The 26771-nt window shown below is 39.4% G+C and overlaps 1 non-coding gene across 1 annotated transcript; it reads right to left on the reverse strand.

Annotated features, from left to right (window-relative positions):
• Positions 1 to 12159: 12159 nt before the first annotated feature.
• TRNAN-GUU (transfer RNA asparagine (anticodon GUU)) lies at positions 12160 to 12232 on the reverse strand. The gene has a single exon. It is a non-coding gene; the product is annotated as a tRNA-Asn (tRNA).
• Between the last annotated feature and the right edge of the window lie 14539 nt (positions 12233 to 26771).

A 26771-nucleotide genomic window follows, 5' to 3' on the forward strand; every position in this document is an offset into this window, starting at 1 on the left:
CTTTAGGTATTAAAATGTAAAAGGAGAAATGACGCTATAATTAAAATATAGAATGGGAACAGCCAAAGAATAAGTTAATGAATTAGAAGGTAACATTGAGAAATATCCCAGAAAACAGGAAAAAAAAAAAAGTCCTAGAAAACATAACAGAAATGCTAAAAATATGGAGGATTTACATAGATATTCAACATCTGTATAATAGAATTCTAGAAGGAATCTTAAAAAATGGAAAGTGGGAAAATTTTCTAAAAGTAAAAATGAAGACCATGGAAGGACTTACAGAATACCCAGTGGGGATATGATTAAAAACATGTACTTAGGCTCAGACTGAAATTCAGGCATACTAAAGATAAAGAGGAAATTCTAAAACTTTCCCAGGGAAGAATTTGTCGACAAAAATCAAGAATTCTCTGGCTATTCAACATTTCAACAATAGCCTTGGATGCAAGAAGATGATTATGTTGCTAAAGTATTGAAGGAAAGAACGTTGATGGAGATTTTATAACAAGTCAAATTTTCACTTAATTCTGAGGATATAATAAAAACATTCTTAAATGTACTATGCCTCAGGATGCTTGCTACTTTAAATCTTACTGAAAGCACTCTAGGAAGAAAAACTTCCATAAAAAAGGAAAAAAGTCTGAGATAATGCAGGAGATATGGCCAGCAAAGATGGTTAAATCACACACACACACACACACACACGCACACATGTTATAAGGGCAAGGAGAAAAGGACAGAAGTAGACACACAATTAAATCTAGACATGATCAGCATGTACACATTGATCAAATGTCCATTAGATATTAACATCTATGTTTTATTAGGGAAAAGATCTATATTGATAGGTTTATGTACCCCTACAGAATTCCTAAACTTAAGTGTGAGCATTAAGTGCAACCCCCATAAGAACAAATAATGTGTAACTTTTTAGTAAGTGACATAACAGATCTCTCCAATATAAGAAGGAGATACAAGAGAAAGTACAGTAAATGGTAAATGTGAGGTAAGATAGCAAAATTATTTTTATGTCCTAATAAAGCAGCAATTCAATAAATGGATTGAATTCCTTGATTCCATGCTAGGAATGTTTTTTATTGGATTAAAAAAAAAATCCATGACCCCAGATTATGTTGTCAATATGAGCTAAATTTAATTTAAAAAATAATAGAAAAGTTGAAAATAAAAGATTACTGGGAAGTAAGGAATGAAAATAACACTAATGATAATTTATTAGTTGAGGTTGGGGAAATAATCCTTTTGGTGGTGAGATGTTTATAATTTGATATTCTAGGTGAGGGCCATCCATGCCCCAGGGCAGAAGATTTTCATGTTTCTCACCATCCACTTCATGATACTCAATTCCTCAAAGGCTTAGATATTTTATTGAAATGCATTTAGGTTAACCTTCTGGTAGTTTGTGTTCTTTATGAAATACTTTCTAAAAATAACATTCCATGAAGCAGATCAACTTAAAGACCTTTTGGATTCTTATATTACCATTACATTTCTTTTTGATTCTTTTAATTGGCATTGTCTCTCACATGTAGGCACTCACACGATGCTATCCTAAAGTCTAATAACCCAGCTACTCAGCCACTGGACAGTTCTATTGATTCATTTCTTTACGGATTAATTCAGACAACATCTGCTGAGTATCTAAAATGTGTCAGGAAATAGGTTAAAAACAGAGATCACAGTTGTCAGTAAAATAATCACTATCTCTGCCTTCGTACTGTTTACAGTTTTAAGAAGGAGAAAAACAATCACAGACAATCTAAAATTATACGGTGTGATAGAACTAGAAGGAAAATGAGGTGTGTGGTGCACGTTCCTGCACAGGGCATTGAATAATGTGGTGTGTGTGTGGTGGTGGGTCGGGAGGTGGTCCTAGAAAGTACTTCTGAGCAATTGGTACTTGAGTTCGGAAGGCTGGGTAGGGTCTGTCCAGGTGAAGAAATGTAGAGAAGAGCATTTTGCACAGATGGGCCAGCATGGGCAAAGGCTCTGAGGTGGGAAAGTTTTTTCAAGAAACAAAGTGTTTGATTATGTCTGGAGCAGAGATAGTGGAACCCAGAAAGTAAGAGTGGTGCTGAGTTGTGGTGGGAAAGCTACGTCAAAGACAATTCAGACATCTGTAAAAGATGGTAAATACTTGCAATTTGATCCTCAATAAAGTAGAAAATTGTGGCATGGCTTTAAAATTGGAGGTAGAGTCAGCTTTGTATTTTAAGGAGAACATTCTGGCTGCAAGAGATTCTGGGAGTGCAAGAATGAAAGCAAAAATCTAGCTAAGGAGGTATTTAAGATGTCCAGGTGAGAAGATTGGTGGCTTGGATTGGGAAGGAGCAGTGGAGTTGGACACAGGTTGATGGGTTGAGCTGGATTTTAGAGATAGATTTACAAATACTGATAGTAGGTTGAATGTGGGTGATGAGGACTGGGAAGTGTTGGGAATGATTTTTGGGATTCTAACATGAACAACAACTAGAGTGAGATCAGAATCCCTGCACTAAGTACAATTTGGGAAAGGATAAGACTGAAGTTTTAGTTTAGTTTGTGTTCAGTTTGAAATAACATTGCCAAATGGAAATTTCAGTTAGCTAGAATGTAGGAGACTGGAGCTCTGGAAATTAGGCTTGGCTGGAAACCTCACTTTGTAAGTCACTGGAATATATAGGATTCAAAGAAACATAAACAAAGAGTCTTTAGAAGGAGGGATTAGAGTAACAGAAGGCATTTATCCATAGGGAACTCAAACATCTATAAAAACTTGTTAAAGAAGGAAGAGGCAGCATAGAAACCTTGAAGGAAGGGCAAGAGAACGAGAGAACTTGGAGAATTTAGTTTTCCACAGCTCAAGCAAAGGAAATCTTGGGGCGCCTGGGTGGCTCAATTGGTTAAGCGTCTGCCTTCGGCTCAGGTCATGATCCCAGGGTCCTGGGATAGAGCCCCACATCGGGCTCCCTGCTCCGCGGGAAGCCTGCTTCTCCCTCCCCGACTCCTCCTGCTTGTGTTCCTCCTTTAACTATCTCTTTCTCTCTGTCAAATAAATAAATAAAATATTAAAAAAAGAGAAGGAAATCTCCCAAAAGGAAGGGAAGGAGTTAGCCCTGTGGGATATTACTGAGAGGTCAAGTGAAGATGGGGACTGAAAAAATGTCCTTGAAATTTAGAGACATGGAGGTCACTGGTGTTTGTTCCAGTCATTATTGCATAAACCCACCATGTTCTTATGCCCCTGGATTCTTTGGGCTAGGAATTCAGAGGGCACAATGGAGATGCTTGCTTCTGCTCCACCATGTCTGAGGCTCCATTGGGAAGGCTAGGAGTGACTCTGTGGCTGGAGTCCTGAATCTCTGCAGGTTCATAGGCTAACATCTGTTGCTTGAACAGCTAACCCCAGGATGGCACATGGATTTTCCATGTAGTTTGGCTTGGTTTCCTCACTGTGGTGTGTTCAAAATTAATAAATATTTTACATGGTGGCTCATGGTTCCAAGTTTTCAGAGGGCAAGGCAGAAGCTGCACCTTTTCTGACATAGTCTTGGAAGTCATCACATTCTCTTGGTTACAAGTAAGTCACAAGCCTGTTCGGATTCAAAAGGAGAGGACATAGACCTCACCTCACTACCAAAGGACTCTTCGTATTTGTGGGCACAGTTTAAGACCATCGTCGGAACTTCAGTAACAGTCTCAGGGGAGAGGAGGATGCAGACTAAAGGGGCTTGCAAGTGAACAGAAAGTAAGATGTGCCACTTGAGCACAGATCAGTTTTCCAATTGAAACCTTAAGGGGCGCCTGGGTGGCTCAGTCGTTAAGCGTCTGCCTTTGGCTCAGGTCATGATCCCAGGGTCCTGGGATCGAGCCCCACATCGGGCTCCCTGCTCAGCGGGAAGCCTGCTTCTCCCTCTCCCGCTCCCCCTGCTTGTGTTCCCTCTCTCGCTGTGTCTCTCTGTCAAATAAATAAATAAAATCTTTAAAAAAAAAAAAACCTTAAAATTTAGTTTGTGATACAAAAAGGATGTGGAGAATAGTAAGGGTTATTAATATTCCTCAAAATTGGGACAGCTGACTTGAGTCTGCATTTGGAAACCATAACTACACACTCAGCTACTCAGCCACTTTGAATCAAACATCTTAAAATGTCTTCCAGGTAGTTTTTTAAAAAAATCAAACTATAATAAAAAACAACTATAAGCCTTTGCTATAGCGAGTGGAAGCAACTATCATACCCATTGAACAGAAAGGGTGCAGAAAGGGTAAATATTTCTTTGGCTTCTTACTAAGGCTCTGGCAATGTCAGAAATGAAAGCAATACTTGTGATTAGCCTGTGTGGTCCTTCTATGTGAACAGATGTGCACAGGGAGGGCAATCATCCTGCTCTAAGTGAGAGTATTGTTCTAACTTCCTCAACAACTTTGAGTTCCTTTTCCAACTTTGAATTTTGTTTTTGCATATATAAAACATACACAACACATGTATTTATATCATGGAATCTGTATGGACATAGCTATAAATATTCAGCTAATATCGCATCTTGAAAGGATAAGCAGAAATTTGCAACATAATAACTCTATCAACATTTTTAAAAACTCAGCAATTATTTTTCCTTCCATTGTTTAAAGTTTCCAAAGCTCAGTTAAAATTAGCAAGCTCTTTTTATTTGCCATAATACTGATCACAAAGTGGTTTTAAACTACTGGTAAGTGGTGACATTAGCTAAAATTTTGCTCTGGCCATTATTCACTGATTTTTTTTTTTCATTTATTTGTTCATTCACTTAATAGCATGTTTATTTGTTTTGTGTTACCTTTTCCTCCCTACTTTTCAAAAAAATTCAAATTCGGAATAGTTGGAAAAATTTAGAAGAGTTAATATAATACTCCTATATCTCCACCTAGTTCCCTCATTAACATTTTACATTATTAAGATTCATTTGTCACCACTAATGAACAATATTTATGCATTATTAACTAAAGTCCCTATTTTATTAGAATGTTCTTAGTTTTTACCTGAGGTCCATATTATTTTTTTTTGTAAAGCTATCACATTACATTTAATCGGTATGTCCTCTGAAGCATCTCTAAACTCTGACAGTGTCTCAGACTTCCCTTCTATTTGATGACCTTGACACTTTGAGGAGTCCTGGTCCGGTGTTTTGTAGAATGGCCCTCACTTTGGGTTTATCTGATGTTTTTCACATGACTAGTCTGGTTTAATGGGCTCCTGGGGGAAGCCGACCACAGAGGTAAAGGGCTGTTTTTACCAAGGGAGCACACCGTCAGTGTGACTTATCACTGATGAAACTAAACGTGATCACATGGCTGGGGTATTGCTTTTTGGTTTTCTCCTCTGTAAAGGTACTCTAGTGTCCACCTTTCTATACTGACCTCTTGGGATGGAAGTATGTGGCCCACACTTAGGGTGTGGGGAGGAGTTACACTCCACTTCCCTTAGGGGGCAGTATCTGCCTCAGTCTTTGCCCTGCCTGGATGTCCCGCTTTTGGAGTCAACCATTGGTTCCTTAGCACAATTTATATAAAGCACTTAATACGGGTGGCTGTCATATAGTGGGTGCTCAACACACTTTAGTTTATGCTTCACCCAAGAAGCTTACAAAATAATTCATTTAGAAAAATATGTATAATGTCAAAGCCCAGAGTTATTTTTCACTTCTGTGAACTGTTTCAAGATACAGATAATTCTAAAAACTTAGTGCCCAGACCCAGCAGTAGAGCTTCACATCTTGCTATATATTCTCAAGATCTTTTATTAGAAGTAAATGTTACCATTCTGGAACCTCCAGCATCTCTTTCCCGACTCCTGGCTATCACTGCTCTTTGTATAAATAATCACTATAACAAAGCTGGTGATTTAAATTTCCATACAGGCTGTTATACTACTTCTACATTGTCATTGTGGATTAAGAGAATTTTACCTCTTCCTTTCCCATTTACAGGACTTTTAATTTTTATTTTGTAAAGAAGTGTTAACTTGATGGGAAAGAGGAGAAAGTTGTTAAGAAACAATACTAAAATCTGGGCTCTAAATATACAAAGCCATAATTCAGTTTTTCACCCTGGAAAAAAGACCACTGATGTGCTTTAAAGTTCGTAATTCTTTAGGCTAAGATACAAAAGATAATTGAAATAAGATGGCTACAGAAAGGAGGAGGAGATGCGGCTGGACGTTGATGGATGTCTGATTAGCAGCTGTTTCCTAAAGGCCATGCTGCAGGGATGGGAAATACACAGGTCAGCTGTCATCCAGGTAAGATCCTGCCCCACTGAGAAGCTGAGTTAGGGCCATCCCACTGGCCTCATACAATGGGGCTGACACTGTTTTTCCTGAAGAATTTATACTCACAGTTTAGGTGAGTGGGTCTCAAATTGTGGTGTGCTTGAGAATCATGGAGAGAGGCAGGTAGGGACTTGGAAAACCTCAGATTCCTGAGTCTTTCCCCTCAGAGAATCTGACAGGGTGGTGTGTTGTTCCAAGTCCTATATTCATCTGATTCTAATTCATGGGTTCTGAGGACCACACAAATCCAGGGGCTACTACCTGAGAGTAATGTTTGCACTCATCATGGGTAACGAGTTCTTGAACTAAACTTAGTAGAAGCAAGACCACATTCTTAGTTTGAAGGCGAAACCAATCTTTGTCCTGCCGTTTTGGGACAATAGCTCTGTTTTTAGTGTTCATTTTCATAGAAAGCCTGTGTCTCTTCAAGGTGTTAGAAATTAGGAGCTGAATAAGGGCAGTGGGGCTAGAAAGAAAGACTAAACAAAAGGACAGATGTGTGGAGGCAAAGTCTATGGGCCATCAAGAGAATGAGAAGACAGGCCACCGACTGAGAGAGAATTTTTGCAAAAGACATCTGATAAAAGACTGTTATCCAAAATATGAAAAGAACACTTAAAAGTCAAGAAAGCAAACAACCCAATTAAAAAATAGGCTAAAGCCCCAAGAGACACATCACTAAAAAAAAGAACAATGACAACACCAAATATATGTGGAGCCACAGAGACTCTCACTCATTGGTGGTGGGAATGCAAAATGGTATGGCTACTTTGGAAGACAGTTTGGCAGTTTCTTACAAAACTGAACATTTTCATGATCCAGTGAGCATGCTCCTTGGTATTTTCCCAAAGGAGTTGAAAACTTACACCTACACAAAAACCTGCACATAGATGTTTACAGCCGAGTTATAAATAGTTGCCAAAACTCGAAAGCAACCGAGATGTCCTTCAGTAGGTGAGTGGATAAATGAACTGTGGTACATCCAGGCAATGGAATATTATTCAGCACTCAAAAGAAATGAGCTATGAAGCCATGAAAAGACATGAAGAAAACTTAAATGCGTATTAATAAATGAAAGAAGCCGATCTGGAAAGGCTTCACACTGCGTGATTCAACTACATGGCAATGTGGGAAAGGTGAAACTACGGAGACTGGAAAAAGGTTTGTGGTTGCCAGAGGTTTGGGGAAGGAGGGAATGAATAGGCAGAGCACAGAGTAATTTTACAGCAGGGAAACTATGATACCATAAGGCTGGTTACAGGTCGTTCTACATCTTAAAACCTACAGGTCATGACAAGTTGGCAGCTGATTGTCAAGATAGACTTCAGAGATGTGACTGCATTTGCTGGCCTTGCACCTGGGAGGGTGGTAACCCACCAAAAGTAAAAAAACCAGCTAACCAGACAAACAAAAAATGCTGTATATTTTGTAAATTTTAAAATGCTCTGCAGTTGGAAGGTCTTATATAGCTGTAAGACCTGGAACTGTAAAACCCACTGCTCTTGCCATGAGATGAAATTTCCCAGAAGAGCAGTTGCTTGTCCCATAATTTGTTTTGAAGGGTTTTCTGAGTCTCTTAGGGTGAAAACAATATTTGATAGAGGTGAAATAGAGGAGGTGAACTGAATTATAACTTAATATGCATGATTTTAAGTTCACATTTTTTCTTTTTTTAAGATTTTATTTATTTGAGAGAGTGCACAAGCGGAGTGGGGGAGAGGGAGAAGTAGGCTCCCTGCTGAGCAAGGAGCCTGATGCGGGGCTCGATCCCAGGACCCTGAGATCATGACCTGAGCTGAAGGCAGACACTTAACCGACTGAGCCACCCAGGTACCCCTTAAATTCACATCTTGAAACATGACCCATATCCTTTTATTTAACCAAGTGACAAAAGCAGACTTAGCATTTTCTTACGCTACTATGTGTGTGTGTGTGTGTGTGTGTATGTGTGTATATATATATATATAAATATATATATATATATACACACTTTTTTTTTTTCAAATAGTGGATTTAGAACTTAAGGAGGAAGAGAGTGACAGCTAAAATAGCAAAATACACTCTGGTTTCCATTGTTAATATTCACTCCTTGTGTTTTTCCTCCTGGATTTCTTGATTAAGAGAAAAGCTATTTAGAATGTTGAAGAACCTTAGAAACTCAGTTCTACCAGTAACACAAGATGGTGGTTAAGGTGACATGCAGCACAGACAAGAATGGCTAATTATGTCAAATTATAGCTTTTAAAATGCCAGATGAGATCTCGTTTCAGTGTAAGTCCTGTTCAGGCCTCAGCTGGATTTCTAGTAGAAAACCCACTCTTTTGTATTAGGTTTGAACTCTTAACTGGGAAGGGAAGGAAATCGACCATGCTGCCAAAGGACATGGATTCATGTTAGCTGTACGGCAGAAGGCGTCCAGGCCCCATCCCCTATTGTAAACACTGGTCAACACCAAGAGATAAGTGCAGAATTATTAGGTAAGAAGGGTGCGTTTTGTTCCTGTACCCCAGGGATCTAGTTTTTCTCAAAAATCTGCCTACGGTGGGGTTGAGTGTTTTATAAATAGTTAATGTTTCAGTTAGTGTTGCCGTGAAATGAAATAACCCCAAAACTCAGTGCCTTAAAATCCCAACTATTTCTCAAAGTCTGTGGTACAACCGGGCCACTGCGATCTAGCCTGGGCCTGGCTGGAATGAACAGACCTCTGTCCTGTGCCTGCAGTTCCTTGGCTGGGAGCTGGCTAGCCTGTGATGGAGCCTTGGCTGGGCTGACTCGGTTTTGTTCGGTGCCATCCTGCAGCAGCTTAAGCTTTTTCTGATGCCAGCAGAAGGATTCCAAGAGAGGCGGTGAAAATGCATGAAGTCTCTTGAGGCCTGAATTGGCATACGATCTCTACTGCTTCTGTTGGCCAAAGCAAGTCACAGAGCCAGCCCGATTGAAGGCGTAGGGCAAAAGGACTCCACGTCTTTCTCGATGGGAAGAGCTTTTAAGGGATGTGCAGACAGGGAGGGGTAGAGAATCGGGGTAACTTCCACCCTCCCCAATTTTCCAAAAATGCTTTCCTTCTAAAATCAAACTGCACAATTATCAGGTAAGACCTTTGCCTGCCTGCCTTATTATTTTTTTATAGGCTGTTGGTTTTCCCAGCAAGAAGCATATCTATTCTCTTCACAATTTCTTCCACAATTTATATTTTTCACAAATAACTTCAAGTGCTCGCATTCTTTCTCAGAAATCTTTTTTTTAAACTATGATTATCAACATAAGCCCTCCACTTTCCATTGCCATCATTTTCATATTGCACAAATGCTCTCTAGAATATGATGAATCTTCGTTTGACATTCCTAAGCAGGCTTACATTAATTTTAGTTCCCCATTGAATTTCAAACAGGAGCCTCCACACTGACATTAAAAAATATTAACATTTGCCGTGGCAGGGCAATGTGCTGAGGCGTGGATTGTGGCTCTGACTTGCCACATCTTTCCCCTTATTCTTTTTTTAGAAAGAGCAAAGCAGAGGGATTTGGCAGGGCAATTCAAGCTGCCACTCACAGCAGCTCCAGAGACGGAAGGCTAGCCCAGACCGTATTGCGTCCTAACTGGCAGCAAATCCTTCAGTCAAGGTCTTCTGCAGAAAGGCAGCGTGAGCTAGGCCCCTGACCCTTCGTGATGTCTGTCCTGGGTGTTAGGGATAACTTCCCCTCCAGAAAACCACTGCTACTTTCAATTTTTCTGAATGTGTCTAAAAATGCTGCTTTTTAATCCGTTCTTTTGCCCCAAATAATAGTTCTTCCCTTTGTTGTTTTCAATAATGCAGTCAGTGAAAAGAAGCCAACCTTCTGATAGAGGTGTGGTGGGATAAGTTTGTTCATAACCAGCTGCTGCTTCTGCTGCTTTTTTAAATTGAAGCTTCCGTGCACTTTATGGACAAGGCAACGTGCAATAGGGAGAATTTCCTTCTGCAGCTCTTTCCACCCCTTCAGCCTTGCTTATTTTTATCATGTCCCATCACCATTATTACCCATTATATTTATATCTGCATTTAGCAGGCAGACTTGCTTCATGTCTATAAAGGTGTAATGAGCAATTTGGGTTAATGATTTTCTGCAGCTGCTCAAACAGTTGGTACTAACGTCATCGTTTACGCCTTCCAAAGACATCTGAATGAGGCATCAGATGTAGACCAAATTGGTTTTGCCTGTTGGAGGAAGTAGAAGCATGGATGGGGGTGGTGTGTGTGTGTGTGTGTGTGTGTAATAACTGTTCATGCATCTTTCATTCCCCAATTCAATGGATACTAGCAGTGGAGTCTCTCTCATAAGACAATCTTTGGCATTGGGAGAAAAAAAAAAATGATCCACGACAAACAAACACACTTGTGTTGCCATCTTGATTAAAGGATATTGCCTTAACAGAATTCAGAATTTTTACACAGTTGTGCAATTTATAGGTGAACTTTGAAAATACATAAAATCAATGACTTTTCATCCCTCTTTAGGGAGTAAAGAAGCTGGTGCAGAGAAAAGAACATTGGATTGGAACTAGAATAACTAGGTTCAGTGTTTCTATTTGGCAGAATTTCAGCTGTGACCTTGAGCGATCCGTTTCACTTTTCTGGAACTCATTTCCCTTCTCTGTGAAACTGGGGATACTGAATTCCTCACAGAATGGTCTCGGGCAAAAGGGAGAGCAAGCACATGAATGTAGTATATGGCCTATAGCACAGATACTGGGTGTTACTAGGGTACACTTTTAGAGGGCTTTTTGTTCAATTAATGTGCCCAAATATATATCAGGGAGTTTCTCCCCCTACACAGAAGGGTGTTTGACCTCTCTTGGCTTTCTCGGCACATTACCTATCTGAAGGTCTCTCCTGCCAATGTCAGTTCACACTTCCAGTCTTCCGCTTTCTCAATTCCTGGCTCTTCTCAGTAGTACGGAAATGGTGTAATGGAGTGACTATTTTACATTGTGTTATTTTCATGCTTTAGGAATTCAGAACTTGACAGGAAAGTAATTTAAATTTGGCAGCCTGTGGGCTCATGTAGGGACAAAATTTTGAAAGAGAAACTTGTTTTGAATTTCCTCCCAGCCCTGTCTGCCTCTCTCAAATACACCTGTGACAAGTGTGGATTCCTTAATACTCGTTCTATATCAGCTCCCCTCCCTTTTATGATATTCCGTCTTCCTTGCACCATAACTTGATCTGTGTTCTCCCCAGTGGTGGAAACCATGCTCCATCTCTAACTGACATCTGTAGCCCAGAGCCAGGCATATATTGAGCTTGTTAAATGAATAGACGTGACCATGAGGAGATAGCCAATCTGGTCAGATAATTGGAGCTAAAGGGTTAATTGGCGTAAATGATTTCATGGATTGTGTCTCCCAGACTTCAAATTTGCCTTCTGGCTGGCACCTTACAAAGTCATAATCTGTGGAAGTGGCAGGTGGTGAGAGAGCTTTATAATCCTGGGGCAGGCCTTGAGGGCAGGGAAGGTGGGCAGATGTTTCTGGACATGTAACCTTGATATGATGTTCTCACAGTTTTGTTAGGGCTGGAGGCATACTCTTTTTTGGTTGAGATGGAAAATTTTGCCCCCTCCCCCCACCATCACCCCAAAAGTTGCTTGGAACACCTTGGTTCAGTTTTATGAGTGCTCTGAAACAGAACAACTCATATTGATTAAGCCCTAATTTTCGCAGACACTGGTAAAAGGCTTTGGCATATACTAATAATTTTCTTAAATCCTAATGAATGATTCTACCTCTAGGTACTATTTTAAATTTCACCTTTATGGATGGGGAAACCAATCTACAAAGAGATTAATAAATTATTTATTTTTAAGTAGGCTTCATGCCCAATGTGGGGCTTGAACTCATGACCCTGAGATTAACAGTCTCATGCTCTGCCAGCTGAGCCAGCCAGGTGCCCCAAGAAATTACGAAATTATATAAAGTTACAGGCAGTAAATGGAAGAACCAGGAATCGAACTCTGGATGTTTTGGCTCCACATTCTTTGTTGTTACCACCACAGGATAATGGATAGGAGCACAGAAAAGTCTGTATGTTTTTCACACAATGCTGAGATAGAAATTTCCTGGAGACTTGGAGGGAGCAATGACGTGATGATCAACAAATTGCTGTGGATCTTTCTTGACACTGTGAGAAATATAGTTAGGCTGTGAGAATGGGGAGTGCTCAGGGATACTTCAGTGGAGAAAGGAGCTCAAAATTCCTAAGAGCAGTTCCCTAGGGGCAGTGCCTCTGTGTTCTGTATGACAAGAATGCTAGGATGTACCTAAAACTGTCTTTGGAGTGCAATACAGCTATTACAGATACGCAGTTGAGAGGAGTTTTGCTATCAGGCAAACTGGTGATACCCTCATGAAAAAGAACAAGGCAAGGATGTCTACTTGCATTAAAGACCCACTCTAGACCCCATGGAAGTAGGCTGAGGGAATGTTCTCAGGATCAAGAGTCCTTGCAAGAAGTAATTCTTGTTCTAACCTGGCTCACACATGAATGATCAACAGGGCTGCCAGGTTCCTTTCCATTGGCTATTGACTGTCCTCATTTACCTCCAAGACTTCTAGTTACTATGGCTGCTATCAATCATCCCCAAACTCATTGGCTTAAAACAACTAATCATGAATTATCTCTTACATTGTCTTTGGGTTAGGAATTCTGGAGCAGCTCAGACGTTGTAGTATGGAGTTTCTAATGAGGTTGCATTCTGACCATGGCCAGGATTGAGGTCATTTCACTTCTTCACTCAGGTCTGGTGTTGGGGTTGGGAAGAACAACAACGGGACGTGAGGCAGGGGCCTGTTAGGAGCAATTGTTACACGCTCAGGACTTTGGTGAGCCAGCTTTTAAACTTTTGGTCGCTTGAACTAGATCATAGTGGGAGCATTCACACCGTGGAAATCAATAAATACTATACAACGGGGCTTTTTCAGAATGCTGTTTTACCTGCTCACCACTGTGAACACTGGGGGCTCCTTGGCATCTCTTTCTCTCTTGATGTGGTGGCTTCAGGGTCGCTGGACCTCTTTTCCATCAACTCTGGGCTCCCAAGGTGCAAGTCCTGAGAGAGGGAGGCAGGCGCAAGGGTGCAGCTTGTTATGACCCAGCCTTGGAAGTCTTGCAGCGCTGATTCCACTGTAGTGCCAGGACCTCCCAGATTCAGGAAGAGGGAACATAGACCCCATCTCGTGATGGAGGAGTGTTAATAGCACAGTGTAAGAACAGTGTGTAGATGGGAGGCCTTTGTGTAGTTATCCTTGGAAAAGACAACTCTCACAAAGACTTTTCTTTCTTCCTCTTTCTCTTCTCTCTCTCTCTCTTTCTTTCCACGTACATGAGTGGGGGGGAAGGGCAGAGGGAGAGAATCTTTTTTTTTTTTTTAAAGATTTTATTTATTTATTTGACAGAGAGAGAGACCGCTAGAGAGGGAACACAAGCAGTGGGAGTGGGAGAGGGAGAAGCAGGCTTCCCGCTGAGCAGGGAGCCCGATGTGGGGCTCGACCCCAGCACCCTGGGATCATGATCCAAGCCGAAGGCAGACGCCCAACGACTGAGCCACCCAGGCGCCCCAGAGAAAGAGAATCTTAAGCAGGCTCCCCATGGAGCTTAGGGTCCGATGCAGGGCTCGATTTCACAACATTGAAATCATGACCTGAGCTGAAATCAAGAGTTGGATGTTTCACCACCTGAGCCACCTAGGTGTCCCAAGATTTTTCTTTTTTAAAAAACTTTTTATGATCATAAAACTAATGTTCATTGTAATAAATTATATAAGAAAAAAGTAAAAAATCACCTGATATTCCTTCCACCTTCGGATAAGCAGAATTGTTGTTTTGGTAACAGTCCATTTATCAGTTTCTTAAATCTTTTTATTTTTTTAGAGAGAGCAGGCGTGCACACATGTGCAGGGGTGGAGAGCAGAGGGAGAGAGAAACTTAAGCAGACTCTGTGCTGGACACAGAGCCTGAGGCCAGGCTTGATCCCAGGACCCTGGGATCATGACCTGAACGGTAGTCAAGAGTCAAAAGCTTAAATGACTGAGCTACCCAGGTGCCCAACAGTCCATTTATAAATCTCTGTATGCATACCTACATATATAATTTTGAAGGAATGGGTTTATATCATATACATCATTTTAGTTTTAAAGTGTTCTCTTTGTTTTACCTTTCTCCTTTTCTCACTTATTTGTATCTTGTTTATCACACTTATAAAAAGTTTCTAATATATCATCTCCAGGTCAAATGATAACACTTCTACTTTCCTGAAGCTCCTGTAACAAATTATCACAAATATCACAAACAACACAAATTTATTCACAGATACAGAGGTCAGAAGTTTGAAATCAGTATCACTGGGCTGAAACTAAGGTGTTAGCCGGGCTGCACTCCTTCTAAAGGCTCTCGGGGAGAATCTGTTCCCTGCGTCTTCCAGCTTCTGGTCTCTGGTTGCATTCATTGACTTGTGACTGCATCACCTCAGTCTCTGCCTTCATGGTCACATGGCTGCCTCCTTGTCTATAAATCTCCCTCTGCCTCTCTCTTATAAGGATACACGTGATTGCATTTAGGGCCCATCTGGATAATCCCGGATAATCTCCCCATCTCAAGATCCTTAACTATACCTGTAGAGACTTTTTCCCCCACATAAAGTAAGATGTATAGTTTCTGGCTATTAGGACCTGATATCTGTGGGTAGCTATCACTCATCTTAAAGCTCTAAGTTATTCTAAAAAGAATATTTAATAATATTCCACACAAATCACAGTTAATTCATCTATTCCCCAGCTAAAGGCCATCTATTGTCGAAAAATTCAAAAAAACTTTTTAAATTATAACAACAAATGCTCATAGAAATTTACCCTTCACTTCTATACCCCTTTCAAAGATACAGCTACTTACGTATCCATTTATAATTTCCATGTATATACAAGTATGTATGTATATTTTTTATGCAAAGCTGTGCATGTGTATGATAGTTTTATAATTTATTTTTACTAAATAATCTTGGAAATCTTTTCATATCTACACGTATAAATCATACAGATCTACCAGAACCTATTAATTAGTTTCCTATTAATGACTATTTAGGTGGTTTTTGTTTTTTTCCAATTCTAAACTTTGATGTAATGGATACTGTTACCCTTATAAATTTCTAGTATGGTGTTTTATGACTGACAAAGTGAACTAAATATTGAAGGTCCCTGCCTTTTATGAGCTTCTAGGTATAAAATATTGACATAAACAGAAAGTTTATGGAAAATAACTGAAGGAACACAAAAGCATCTGTGTTTTGTTTTTTCCTCTTTCATCCTCAGGAGTGAGTCCTGTGCTGGGCGTATTGAGAGACTGCTCATGGTGTGGGCCTCCTCCAGTCATTTTGACGTGCCCTTAGGAAATTGTACTGAAGGTGGAATCACGGTATTCCAGAGGCTAGGAAGGAAAATTTCTCCCAAAAGACCAATGTAAATATACAGATTAGTATACCCTTCTCTTATAGGATATATGCATCTTTGTGTTTATTCCCAATGGAATATTAAAATGATTTTTAAATTCGTATGTATTCTAAACTTCAGGCAAAATAAAAAAGCAAAGTCATGAATTAAGTAAATGGTAGACCATTATGAGTGTCATAGTCTCAAAAGCAAACGTGTATGTGGAAACTATTCCATGGGTTGAATATAAAGATCGGTAAAAGCAAAAGGATAGTGATTTTTTTTTTTTTAATTTTTATTTTTTGGTGGTATGGGTCAGCTACTCTTGACTCATTTGTATCGTATATCTTCTATGGCTTATGACTTCTTATTTTATTTTATTTATTTTTATTATGTTAATCACCATACATTACATCATTAGTTTTTGATGTAGTGTTCCATGATTCATTGTTTGCATATAACACCCAGTGCTCCATTCAATACGTGCCCTCTTTAATACCCATCACCAGGCTAACCCATCCCTTAACCCACCTCCCCTCTAGAACCCTCAGTTTGTTTCTCAGAGTCCGTAGTCTCTCATGGTTTGTCTCCCCCTCCAGTCTCTCCCATTATGACTTCTTTTTAAATAACTTAGAGAAAACATGGGAAAAGTAATGGATTCTAAGCCATAAGTCTTTGAGATTAGTTTGGTTGCTTGATTTTTTTTTTAATTTTTAAAGGATTTAAATGAATACAAATGTTCCAAAGACATGCTATCGTCTACACCTCTAAAACCAAAAACCTTTGCCAGAAAAATAGCTGTTGAAATATGCAAAAAGCATGTGAATATGCAAATATAAGACAACAAGCCTAAATAATTATTTTTGAAATTATTTTTAAGTTATTTTTCTGCATTGGTCCTCTCTCAGTGTTTTTGGAATCTTGACATGTCTATTCTTTAGTCTGGCTTTTGTGTTTGGAATGTTCATCTTGATCTCAGACTTACATCTCCACGTAGAGTTTGGTTAGACATTTTTCCCTAGCTGCTGCTTCAGACTTGAACTGTTTGTGAACACGTCGGGGCCATTTCCTGGTGGAGTGAGGTCTTGGGACCTGTGGGTTGGCCAGGAACCAGGTCCAAAGGATGCTATTTCCTCCTCCTCACTCAAGTTAGAGTGGTTTTTATGTTCGTGTTTTGGCTGCTTGCCTCTAGCTTTGTCCAAGGAGCTTAGATTTCTATTTTTGTTCAATATGTGACCTACATTCTCTAGAGAGTTAAGATCCTCTTTGTTTTTGAAGAATGGTTACAACATCCTTTGGAAAGCACTCCTTCCCTGCCCCATCACCTTCGATATTTGAAGTGTTTCCCATGTTCAGTGTGTGACTCTGGCTAAAGTTAGTAGCAACACAACTGTACATCTGTGATATCTCTGCTCTACTTCCTCTCTCTTCTCTATGTGGGTGGCCACTGGAAACTGTGCTTAGCCATTTGGTTTCCTTCTGTTCAGAATATCCCTTTTTGCTAACCGTCTACAAAAGCTGCAAAATGCATATTGGACATTATTTACAATTAACATGGTGAGTACCCTTACTATTACTTACAACTCAAATTCTGCCCAGAGTGTTAATACAGTCATTCAATAAAAATTTACTGAGTAAATAGTTTGTGCCAAGCTCGCACTGTAGGAGGTCTTGAAAATGGGAAGAGGAATAAGATAAAGTCCCAGTTTTTGAGGATTTCAGTTTGGTGTGAGGTGACAAATAACCAAAGAGAGAGCACAAGATGCCTTGAATAAGACCTTGTCCTTGCCCTTGAGGAGTGCAGCTTAGTGGAGAGAGAAGCAATGGTGCCTGGAACATAATAAACAATCAACATCTTTTTTTTTTTTTTTAATTTTTTTCCTAATTAATGGGGAATAACGTGGTGCTATATGCAAGCTGTTATGGTGTATGTGGTAGACATGGTTCCTTCCTGTCTTTATCATTTTCCCATTTTCTGGAACTCCTCTGGGAAATGGTTGTCCTTTCTCAGTCCATTGGGTCTGTGTGGGGTGGTGCCTACCGCAGCTTCAGTACTAAACTTAGCAGTGTATTCCATACCTCTGGCTATGCCATGAGCATATGACTCCAGCCAGGCGAATGAGAGTAAGTCCTAAGACTTTTTTTGAGATTTTAGAGAAATACTTACTTTTCTGTTAAAGCATCTGGGAGGAGGAATCAGACCTAAAGTTTCCTAAATCTGTCTTTGCACATAGAAAAAGCTCCTAAGAATGGACCAACACCGTGGACAGGAGAAAGGGGAGATGGAAATATCATGCTTGCCTCCCAACCACCTCATTTGAGCCCTTGACTTAAGCTAGTTCTCTTCTTGTACCTAATAGTCCTAGGAGTCTCCCAGTTCACCGTTTTCCTTGAGCCAGGTTGTATAGGTGTTCTGTTTCTTGCTAGTAAAACAAAACAAAACAAAACCAAAAAAAGAGACCTGCTTGACTTCTATAGGAACCCAAAGTTGAACTTGTCTAATTCTGCTTGGGAGAAGCCTTCACAGAAGGAGATCTTCAGCTAGCAGTCAGAGGATGAATAGAAGTAGGCCAGCTAGATAGAGAAAGGAAGGGGGTTTCCCAGCAGAGGAATCTGTATGAGCAGAGAACAGAAGTGAGAAAAATAATGCCGTGTTGTTTCTGATCTGTGAAGCAGAAGAGGTTGTTACTTTTCCAGTACCTTATGTCTGAGGTCTTTCGTCCATTAACAAAACTTTTTTTTTTTTTTAAAGATTTTATTTATTTATTTGACAGAGAGAGAGACAGCGAGAGCAGGAACACAAGCAGGGGGAGTGGGAGAGGGAGAAGCAGGCTTCCCGCGGAGCAGGGAGCCCGATGCGGGGCTCGATCCCAGGACCCTGGGATCATGACCTGAGCCGAAGGCAGACGCTTAACGACTGAGCCACCCAGGCACCCCAACAAAACTTTTTTTTTTTAATAAAAGAATGGAGATACACTACATTTTATGACAACAAGCAAGTAGATCTTTTTTTTTTTTTTAAAGATTTTATTTATTTATTTGAGAGAGAGACCAAAATAGCAACAGAGATAGCGAGAGAGAGCAGGAGCGGGGAGGAGAGGGAGAAGCAGGCTGAGCAGTGAACCGAACGCGGCACTCGATCCCAGGACTCTGGGATCATGACCCGAGCCAAAGGCAGATGCTTAACTAACTGAGCCACCCAGGTGCCCCAGGCAAGTAGATCTTTAGAGGGCACAAGTAGGTTTGGCATGTGGGTGTGTGAGTTAAGATACTTAAGCTATGAATAACTGAAAATCTGACAAATATTAGCTTAAAACAAGAAAACATTTAGTGTACTCTTAACAACCCGTTGGAATGCAGTGGTTTCAGGACTGGAAATAATGTCCAATAATGTCATCTAGGACTCATTCTCTTTTCATCCTCCCCCTCTGCCATTCTCACCATGTTAGCTTTGGAACTCAAGTGTTTTGCCTCATGGTTAACAGATGGCTGCTATGGTTCCAAACATCTCATTATGCCCATATTACCAAAATAGGGAACATGGAAGGAAGCAAAAGAGCTGTCTTCATTTGCATCTCTCTCTTTTTTTTTTTAATTAAAGATTTTTATTTATTTGTCAGAGAAAGAGAGAGAGAGCACAAGCAGGGGGAGCAGCAGAGGGAGAGGGAGAAGCAGGCTCCTCACTGAGCAAGGAGCCTGATGTGGGACTTGAGCCGAAGGCAGACGCTTAACAACTGAGCCACCCAGGCATCCCGATCTCTCTCTCTCTCTCTTTTTTTTTTTTTTTAAATCATGGAGGTTAACAAACACCTCCATCCAGTAGATTTTTCCTTATAGATCATTGGTCAAGAGTTTAAGGGAAATTGGATTGCTGTGATGGCTTAGACCAGTCCATTCACATGGTGGAGCTGAGTGTATTGCCAAAATGAAATTAAGGGTTTGATAGCTAAAGAACAGTTGCTATGAAGATTGACAGGGTCTGTTACAAGGGCTGCCCTCAATGAGGTGTCAATGTAAATATATCCCCTCTGTCGGATATAACCTATTTTTCTCAGGGAACTGCTTCTCACAGTATTTTACAGGACAGTTTTAAAACCATTATTCTTGGGAAAGCCCATTTGAATCTGGCTTAAATTTTGAAAAGTATTCTTTTTACTGGTAACTTGAGCACCTATTTTAGGGGATACACTAGTAGAAAACAGCATCAATAATAAGGCATAGAGTTAATGGTGAGTAATGACATTGTATATCTGTTTATTGGCTTTTTTTTTTTATCAAGATGCGTTTTATAAATTTGTCTCATTTCATTTGTACAACCACATCTAAGTAGTAGCTATTTTTCAGTTTACCAATGAAAAAATCAAAATACAGAAAATTTTTTTTTTTTAAAGATTTTATTTATTTATTCATGAGAGACAGAGAGAGAGAGAGGCAGAGGGAGAAGCAGGCTCCCAAGGAGCAGGGAGCCCGATGCGGGACTCGATCCCGGGACCCTGGGATCATGACCTGAGCCGAAGGCAGACACTTAACCATCTGAGCCACCCAGGCACCCTCAAAATACAGAAAATTTAAAATACTTTATAAAGCTACATGTAAGTTAGGGAAAGAGCCTGGTCTAGAAAAATCTGCTTTTTCTAGTGCTGCTTCTGTGATTTCCTAAAGGCTTCAGAAGCCAGATCTATTCTTTGCTCTGTTTATCCAACAACCTTCTTTCAGTGGGTTTAAGGTAGTGAACATGTATATGGAACTGCAAAAACATTTCTTCACCTCACAGTCAGTGATGATTTTAGTATCTTGAGGGTAATGAATAGACATCGTTACGTCATTTTGATGATGCTTTGGCTTTGACGAGGGACTCATTTACCTTCTAGAGCCCCTGCTTATCAGAGACACCTTGTGTGCTCATTTGTGGTAGAATTTTAAGGGATTAGAGAAGTTCTTGGGTCTTGTTACAGAACCTGAAAGAGGCAAGTGTAAACACCATGCCATTACCATTTCTAAAATCCTTTCTTTGACTCTCACTGCTTCACATATCCCTGGGTACACAGTACCACATACACTGTAGGTTTTGTTATGTTTTATTTGGGGAGGAGTGTGATAGAAATGTACATGATAAGTGAGGAAAGCACTGAATGTAGAGTCACAAAATTTAGGTGTCCATATAAGGCCCTTTGTGGAACTCTTTCAAGAGTGGTCTATTTTTGAGGAAATACTTATCCCCTCTTCCTTAGTTCAGTTCTCCTGATTTGTATAATTCAGGTTTTCTCAACCTTAGCAGCACTATTGACATTTTGGAGCAGATAATAGTTGTGGGGAGCTGTTCTGTGCATTGTAGGATGTTTATCAATATCTTTAGCCTCTACCTATAAATATTAGCATCAAACTACCCCTCCTTCATCATAGTTGTGATGATCAAAAAAAATCTCCAGACATTAGCAAAACTTCCCCTGGGAGGAGGCTGAGGTAGGGAAGGTTGGGGAGGGGGCTAAGTTGGGGAGGTAGAGAGTAGGAGATTGAGGTAACAATGCCTCCAGCTGAAAAACATGGATTTAATTTTATGGTCTATATTTTATGGTCTATATTTTCCTCTCCCAGACAAGAAGACTTGTATTTGTTTAATTCAACTTCAAAAATGTAAAATATGTGGTATGTTTGAACAGTATTTGGTTCAAAAATGAGACTTTGAAATTATTTCATAATCCACAACATTTTGTGAAATTATGCACATTGTGCTTTGGAAGTACAATATGATTGGGTTTTAAAATAACTAATCAAAATTTTCCAATCAGATAGGCTGTATCCATTTAAGTCAGAAGTTTTCTTTTTTTTTTTTTTTTCATGGAACACTACGTCAAAAACTAATGATGTAATGTATGGTGATTAACATAAAAAAATAAAGTGGACAAAAGTTTTCTTTAAAGCAATCTGTACTTCGGTAATCACAATATAGAGACCTAATTTTTTTACATTGCAAAAAGGCAATCCTCCTTATGTAGAATTCACTGATGTGACAGATGACATTAAACCATGACCACTTCTATATGTACTGCAGATGAGATTATGACAGGAAAGACATTTAAATGACATATACATTCAATCTTAAAATTTTTGAAAATTAAAGTTAGTGTGGGTTTGATAAGAAAATGTACTTGAAAATCTAGATGTTCTAAAAAAAGGACCTATAAAATATTCATGAGAGAAAAAGTTAAGCTAAATTAATTTAGTAGTTATCTTGATTCTTGTAGAGCAAAGCAGTTTTAGTACCCGGAGGCTTAAAATCCCCTTGTTGTAGACAGATGATAAATTCATTGTTTGACATGGTAAATAGGCCTACTCACTTGATAATTTTGAGGATTCTGTAGCTCTGACATTTGAGTTGTTACTGGAAAACCTTCTCTCCCGCACCTTTATACAAAGAGGGAAAAAGTCTGTTTGATATCAGGGAGGCCAAAATGGCCAAAAGAAGTGACTACAAAACAATTCACTTTGCATTTGTTTATGTGGCCTCACTAGAAGGAGCGTTTGTGTTCAGAAGCCTTGATGAAATATTTATTAGGGAATATTTTGAATGAGATGGCCAGAGGGACTGTGAATGGGAATGTTTGGGTACAAATATCTTTTTTTTTAATTTTATTTTTAAAACTTTTTAAAGATTTTATTTATTTGAGAGAGAGAAACAAGGGTGGGGAGAGGGTCAGAGGGGGAAGCAGACTCCCGCTGAGCAGGGAGCCTGGTGTGGATCATGACCTGAGCCGAAGGCAGATGCTTAACCAACTGAGCCACCCAGGTGCCCTGGAAACAAGTATCTTGATTTGTTAGCTCCGGTCCCATCTCTACATACCTTGCTCTAAAAAGGGATTGTCCTTTTTTTTTTTTTTAAAAGATTTTATTTATTTATTTGACAGAGAGAGACACAGCGAGAGAGGGAACACAAGCAGGGGGAGTGGGAGAGGGAGAAGCAGGCTTCCCACCGAGCAGGGAGCCCAATGCGGGGCTCGATCCCAGGACCCTGGGATCATGACCTGAGCCGAAGGCAGACGCTTAACGACTGAGCCACCCAGGCGCCCCAAAAGGGATTGTCCTATCACCAGCTTGTGCCTGTGGCCCTGGTCTGAGTTTAAACAAAGAGAAGTCACTTGTGTTTTTGTTTCTAGAATCTATTATTTTTTCCTTAGATTTGTAGAAATCAGGTGATTGCCTTCTAATAACCTTCTAGATATTACGTAGGTTGGTGTAGTTCAGATGGATAAGGGTAGAAAAAAAGTGTCAAGATCAAGATTTGAATCTGGGAGTGGACCTGGAATGATCTTTGAAGGATTAGGGTCTTTTTACCCACAAATCTTCCATGCTTAAGTTTCTCTGAAGTCTTATCTCTCTCTTATTTCTATGAATGTATACCTCAGCTAGTGGAAAGATTTTGCCATACTTTTTCTAGGTGGTTTCTGTTTCAGGAAATCATCCATAATTTCTTTCTTGTCTTTTTCAAGAGCTGGAGCTCAACATAGAACACAGTGGGTATTTAGTGGACAGCTTAACTTTCTCAAACTTTCAGTCTTTTAGTCAGGACTTTGAGCCCTTAGTTTCCTCTTACCATAAGAAAAAAAAATCAATTATGGATTACTGGTTGTCTGGAGGTGGGGCTGGGGTGGAAACAGAGTAATTCCAAGAGCACCAGGAAGCCACCTAAGGCTTTTAAAGCAATTCTGTGGCTTACCGTTTTATTAATAAATAAGATTACTCTGGTTGCTCCCTGGAGATGAGAAAGTCAGAATGTGTGTTGGAAAACCTGTTAAAGTATTTCAGTTGTCCAGGTGAGAGATGATGGTGGATAAGGATGACAGTAATGGAATAAAAAAATGAAAATATTTGAGAAGTGTTTTCTAGGTAAAACCACTAGGACATGATAGATTTGATGTAGTGTATAAGAGAGCATGAAATCAAAGATGGCACCTGGGTTTTTGATTTGAGCAACAGGATGGGTCGTGTGCCATTTATTGACATAAGTAATCCTGGGGAAGGAACAAATATAAAAAAAATGAAAACTTGAGTTTTACAGTATTAATTTTGACAAGCTTATAAAGTATGCAGTTGGATATGTGTCTGGAGCTGAGGGGAGAGAATTACTGTATTTTGATGGGTTGATATGTTTAATCCCATATAACTTTTTATTAGTTGTTTTGTGACTACAGGCATTTAATGAGGGAAAGTTCGCTCTTTAATTCAACCTTCTTTTACCTTTCTGCTCATATGAACAGCCTTAAAAACTGAAATCCTTCTCTGATTGGCATTGGTGCTCATGTTCCATTGATGATAGCAATATGTTTGTCTTCATGGTAAATGGGGTGTCAACCTGGTTATCTCGGATCGGAAGACTCCTTCATAGTTTAATCTCAGAGCTAAAAAAAGATTAATGGGAAATGTCATAGTGATACATCCCATGCTTAGAATCCAATAATTTCATTTTAATCAGTTGCACATTACTGGTAACACTGAATCATAACTTTGCTTTTCAAAGATACCATGACCTTGCACAGCTGTGTAGAATGACTAGAAAAAGCTTGATATACTTAGTACCTTTTATTAACTATTGGTATTTACTCTTTTCTTAAAGAGAGTATTAGTGCCTTTAATTTATGCACAAATTGTCACACAGTGCAAAAATAAAACAACTTTAAGAGATTGTCTGAAAATCAGTCAGTTTTGCGCAGTCTAGTGAGTATATGTGAATGCAATCTTAAGCTGGAGGGATGTAAAAGAAACCTGACTTTTACCACTTCATATTTTCTTCTCAAAATCCAATCTATATTTCAGGAGGTAGAATTTCATGTTGACAGCTCAGTATGAAATCCTAATTCATTTTGGATAATTTGGAAATGAAACTGAAGAATACCATTTGCTAACAGATAATTTACACCGCAGGATTTATTTTGCATAATATACTTTTATGAGAATTTAGGAATTCAGAAGGGAAGATATCCGGCATCTTCTTCTGCATAATATATCATCTCTCAATATTTTCTTTAGTATGTTTTGAGTTCCTTAGGTTTGGGAGGGTTATTACTGTAAAAGTAATTTCAATATTATTCTCTTTGATAAAATACGAAGGAAAAAAAGAACAATCCATCTATTGTCAGAACACATAATCATATGGTTCAGGTTAGAGAAACAAAAGGAGCTTGACTTTCAAGCAATTGGAAAGTATCTTAAAACTCAATTAGCCAAGCATTTGCATTTTTCAAACAGTTTTTGTTTGTTTTCAACAAGTGACACAATCTCACTACTATTTTGATATATGCTATTTAAAGTTCTGGCTCCTCTTTAACTGAATATAATTTATTTGGATGAGAATGGTTTCACAATTAGATAGAAACAAGAGGAATAGGAACAGTTTGGTAGAATTTGATTGATTTATTTATTTTAGAGAGAGAGAGGGAGAGAGTGTGTGTGAACAGGAGGAGGGGCAGAGGGAGAGAAACTCAAGCAGACTCCCCACTGAGCACAGAGCCCAACACCAGAGATCTCACAACCCTGAGATCATGACCTGAGCCAAAATCAAGAGTTGGTTGCTTAACTGACTAAGCCACCCAGGTGCCCTTAGCTTTGTAGAATTTGAAAACTACAACTTCAATTTCAAGACATGAAATTACTGTTTTTCCTTAACTATTTTTACTTGTCAATAACATTTTGATATATATTATTAATAACACCTTGTAATGGGAGAACATGATTCAACTGCTATGCAGAATCCTAGTAGGTAAAAATCTGGAGCTTTCTTGTGGTAGAAATGCCAAAAGTGGGGCGCCTGGGTGACTCAGGTGGTTAAGTGTCTGACTTCGGCTCAGGTAATGATCTCAGGATCCTGGGATAGAGCCTGGTGTTAGGGTATCTGCTCAGCAGGGAGTCTGCTTTTCCCTCTTCCTCTCCCGCTGCTCGCTCTTTCTCTCTCTCAAATAAATAATAAAATCTTAAAAAAAATGTCAAAAGTAAGGTCTCTGCATCTAAAACGTATGGTGGAATTTTGTATTTTGTCTGGCCTTGGAGTTCTGGCTTTTCATTAATGTGAAATTACCAACATTGATTTTTGAGCATATTGGTGGAGACTGAAAGAAGATGATGTCACTTAAACAGAGTCCAGTTTATTCCCTGAAAGGCAGTGCTAAAGTGCTCTAGGTTCAACAACAGGAAGAAGTGTGTTTGAAACCTATATTTTCCACATATGAGCTATGATGTTGGCAAGTTATTTAACCCTTTGAGCCTCAGTTTCCTTGTCTGTAAAGCAACACATATTTTATAAAGATGAAATAAAACGGCACCTGAAATAGTGCAAACACCTAAGAAATATTTAATAATAATGAGGGTAATTATTTTTATTAAGTCTCTAGCTTGCCCAACCTTGTTATTGATTTTTCTCTAACCCCAGCTAAATCATTATAAAGAGTTTATATTCAGGAGAAAACTCATATTTTGTTGAGCTGAAGGTAGTATATTTCAGCCAGGCTAACGGACTCATTGCAAGAGTTTTTTTATAAAGTATTTTAAAATTGAATTCATAAGATTATAGACTGATAAGGGCTTGTTGAACATGTGGTCCAAATACTTACATATAACTAAAGAATTTGAGTTGAAGCTTTCTCAAAGTCCCATAGCTACTTAAAAGCAGAGCTATTATTACTACACAGGCTTTCCGATTCCCAGTCAAGTGTTCATTTGTTATTACACACTGCTTCATAAAGTCTGAGATGACTTGAGAAGTAGGTTAACACAGGATTGTGTGAATGCTGAGTTTGACCTGCTTCACAAATTCAGGTTGCAAATAATGTCATCCACAGGAAACCTAGTTCCAGTACTCATTCACCAGATTAACATAAGTCTAATAATTTGCTCTTAGGGCTCCCTCCCACCCCTCTTGATCTATCCAAGAGCCCCAGGAGCTTGTGAAGTATGAAAGAGAGGGGATTCTGTTGACTCCCATATCTGAGCAGATGGGAGAGAACCTACAGTTTCACCGG

The sequence above is a fragment of the Mirounga angustirostris genome, unplaced genomic scaffold, assembly GCF_029215605.1.
Source record: "Mirounga angustirostris isolate CCGP_5_RB_7025 unplaced genomic scaffold, mMirAng1.0.hap1 SCAF_1, whole genome shotgun sequence".
Taxonomy (NCBI): Eukaryota; Metazoa; Chordata; class Mammalia; order Carnivora; family Phocidae; genus Mirounga; species Mirounga angustirostris.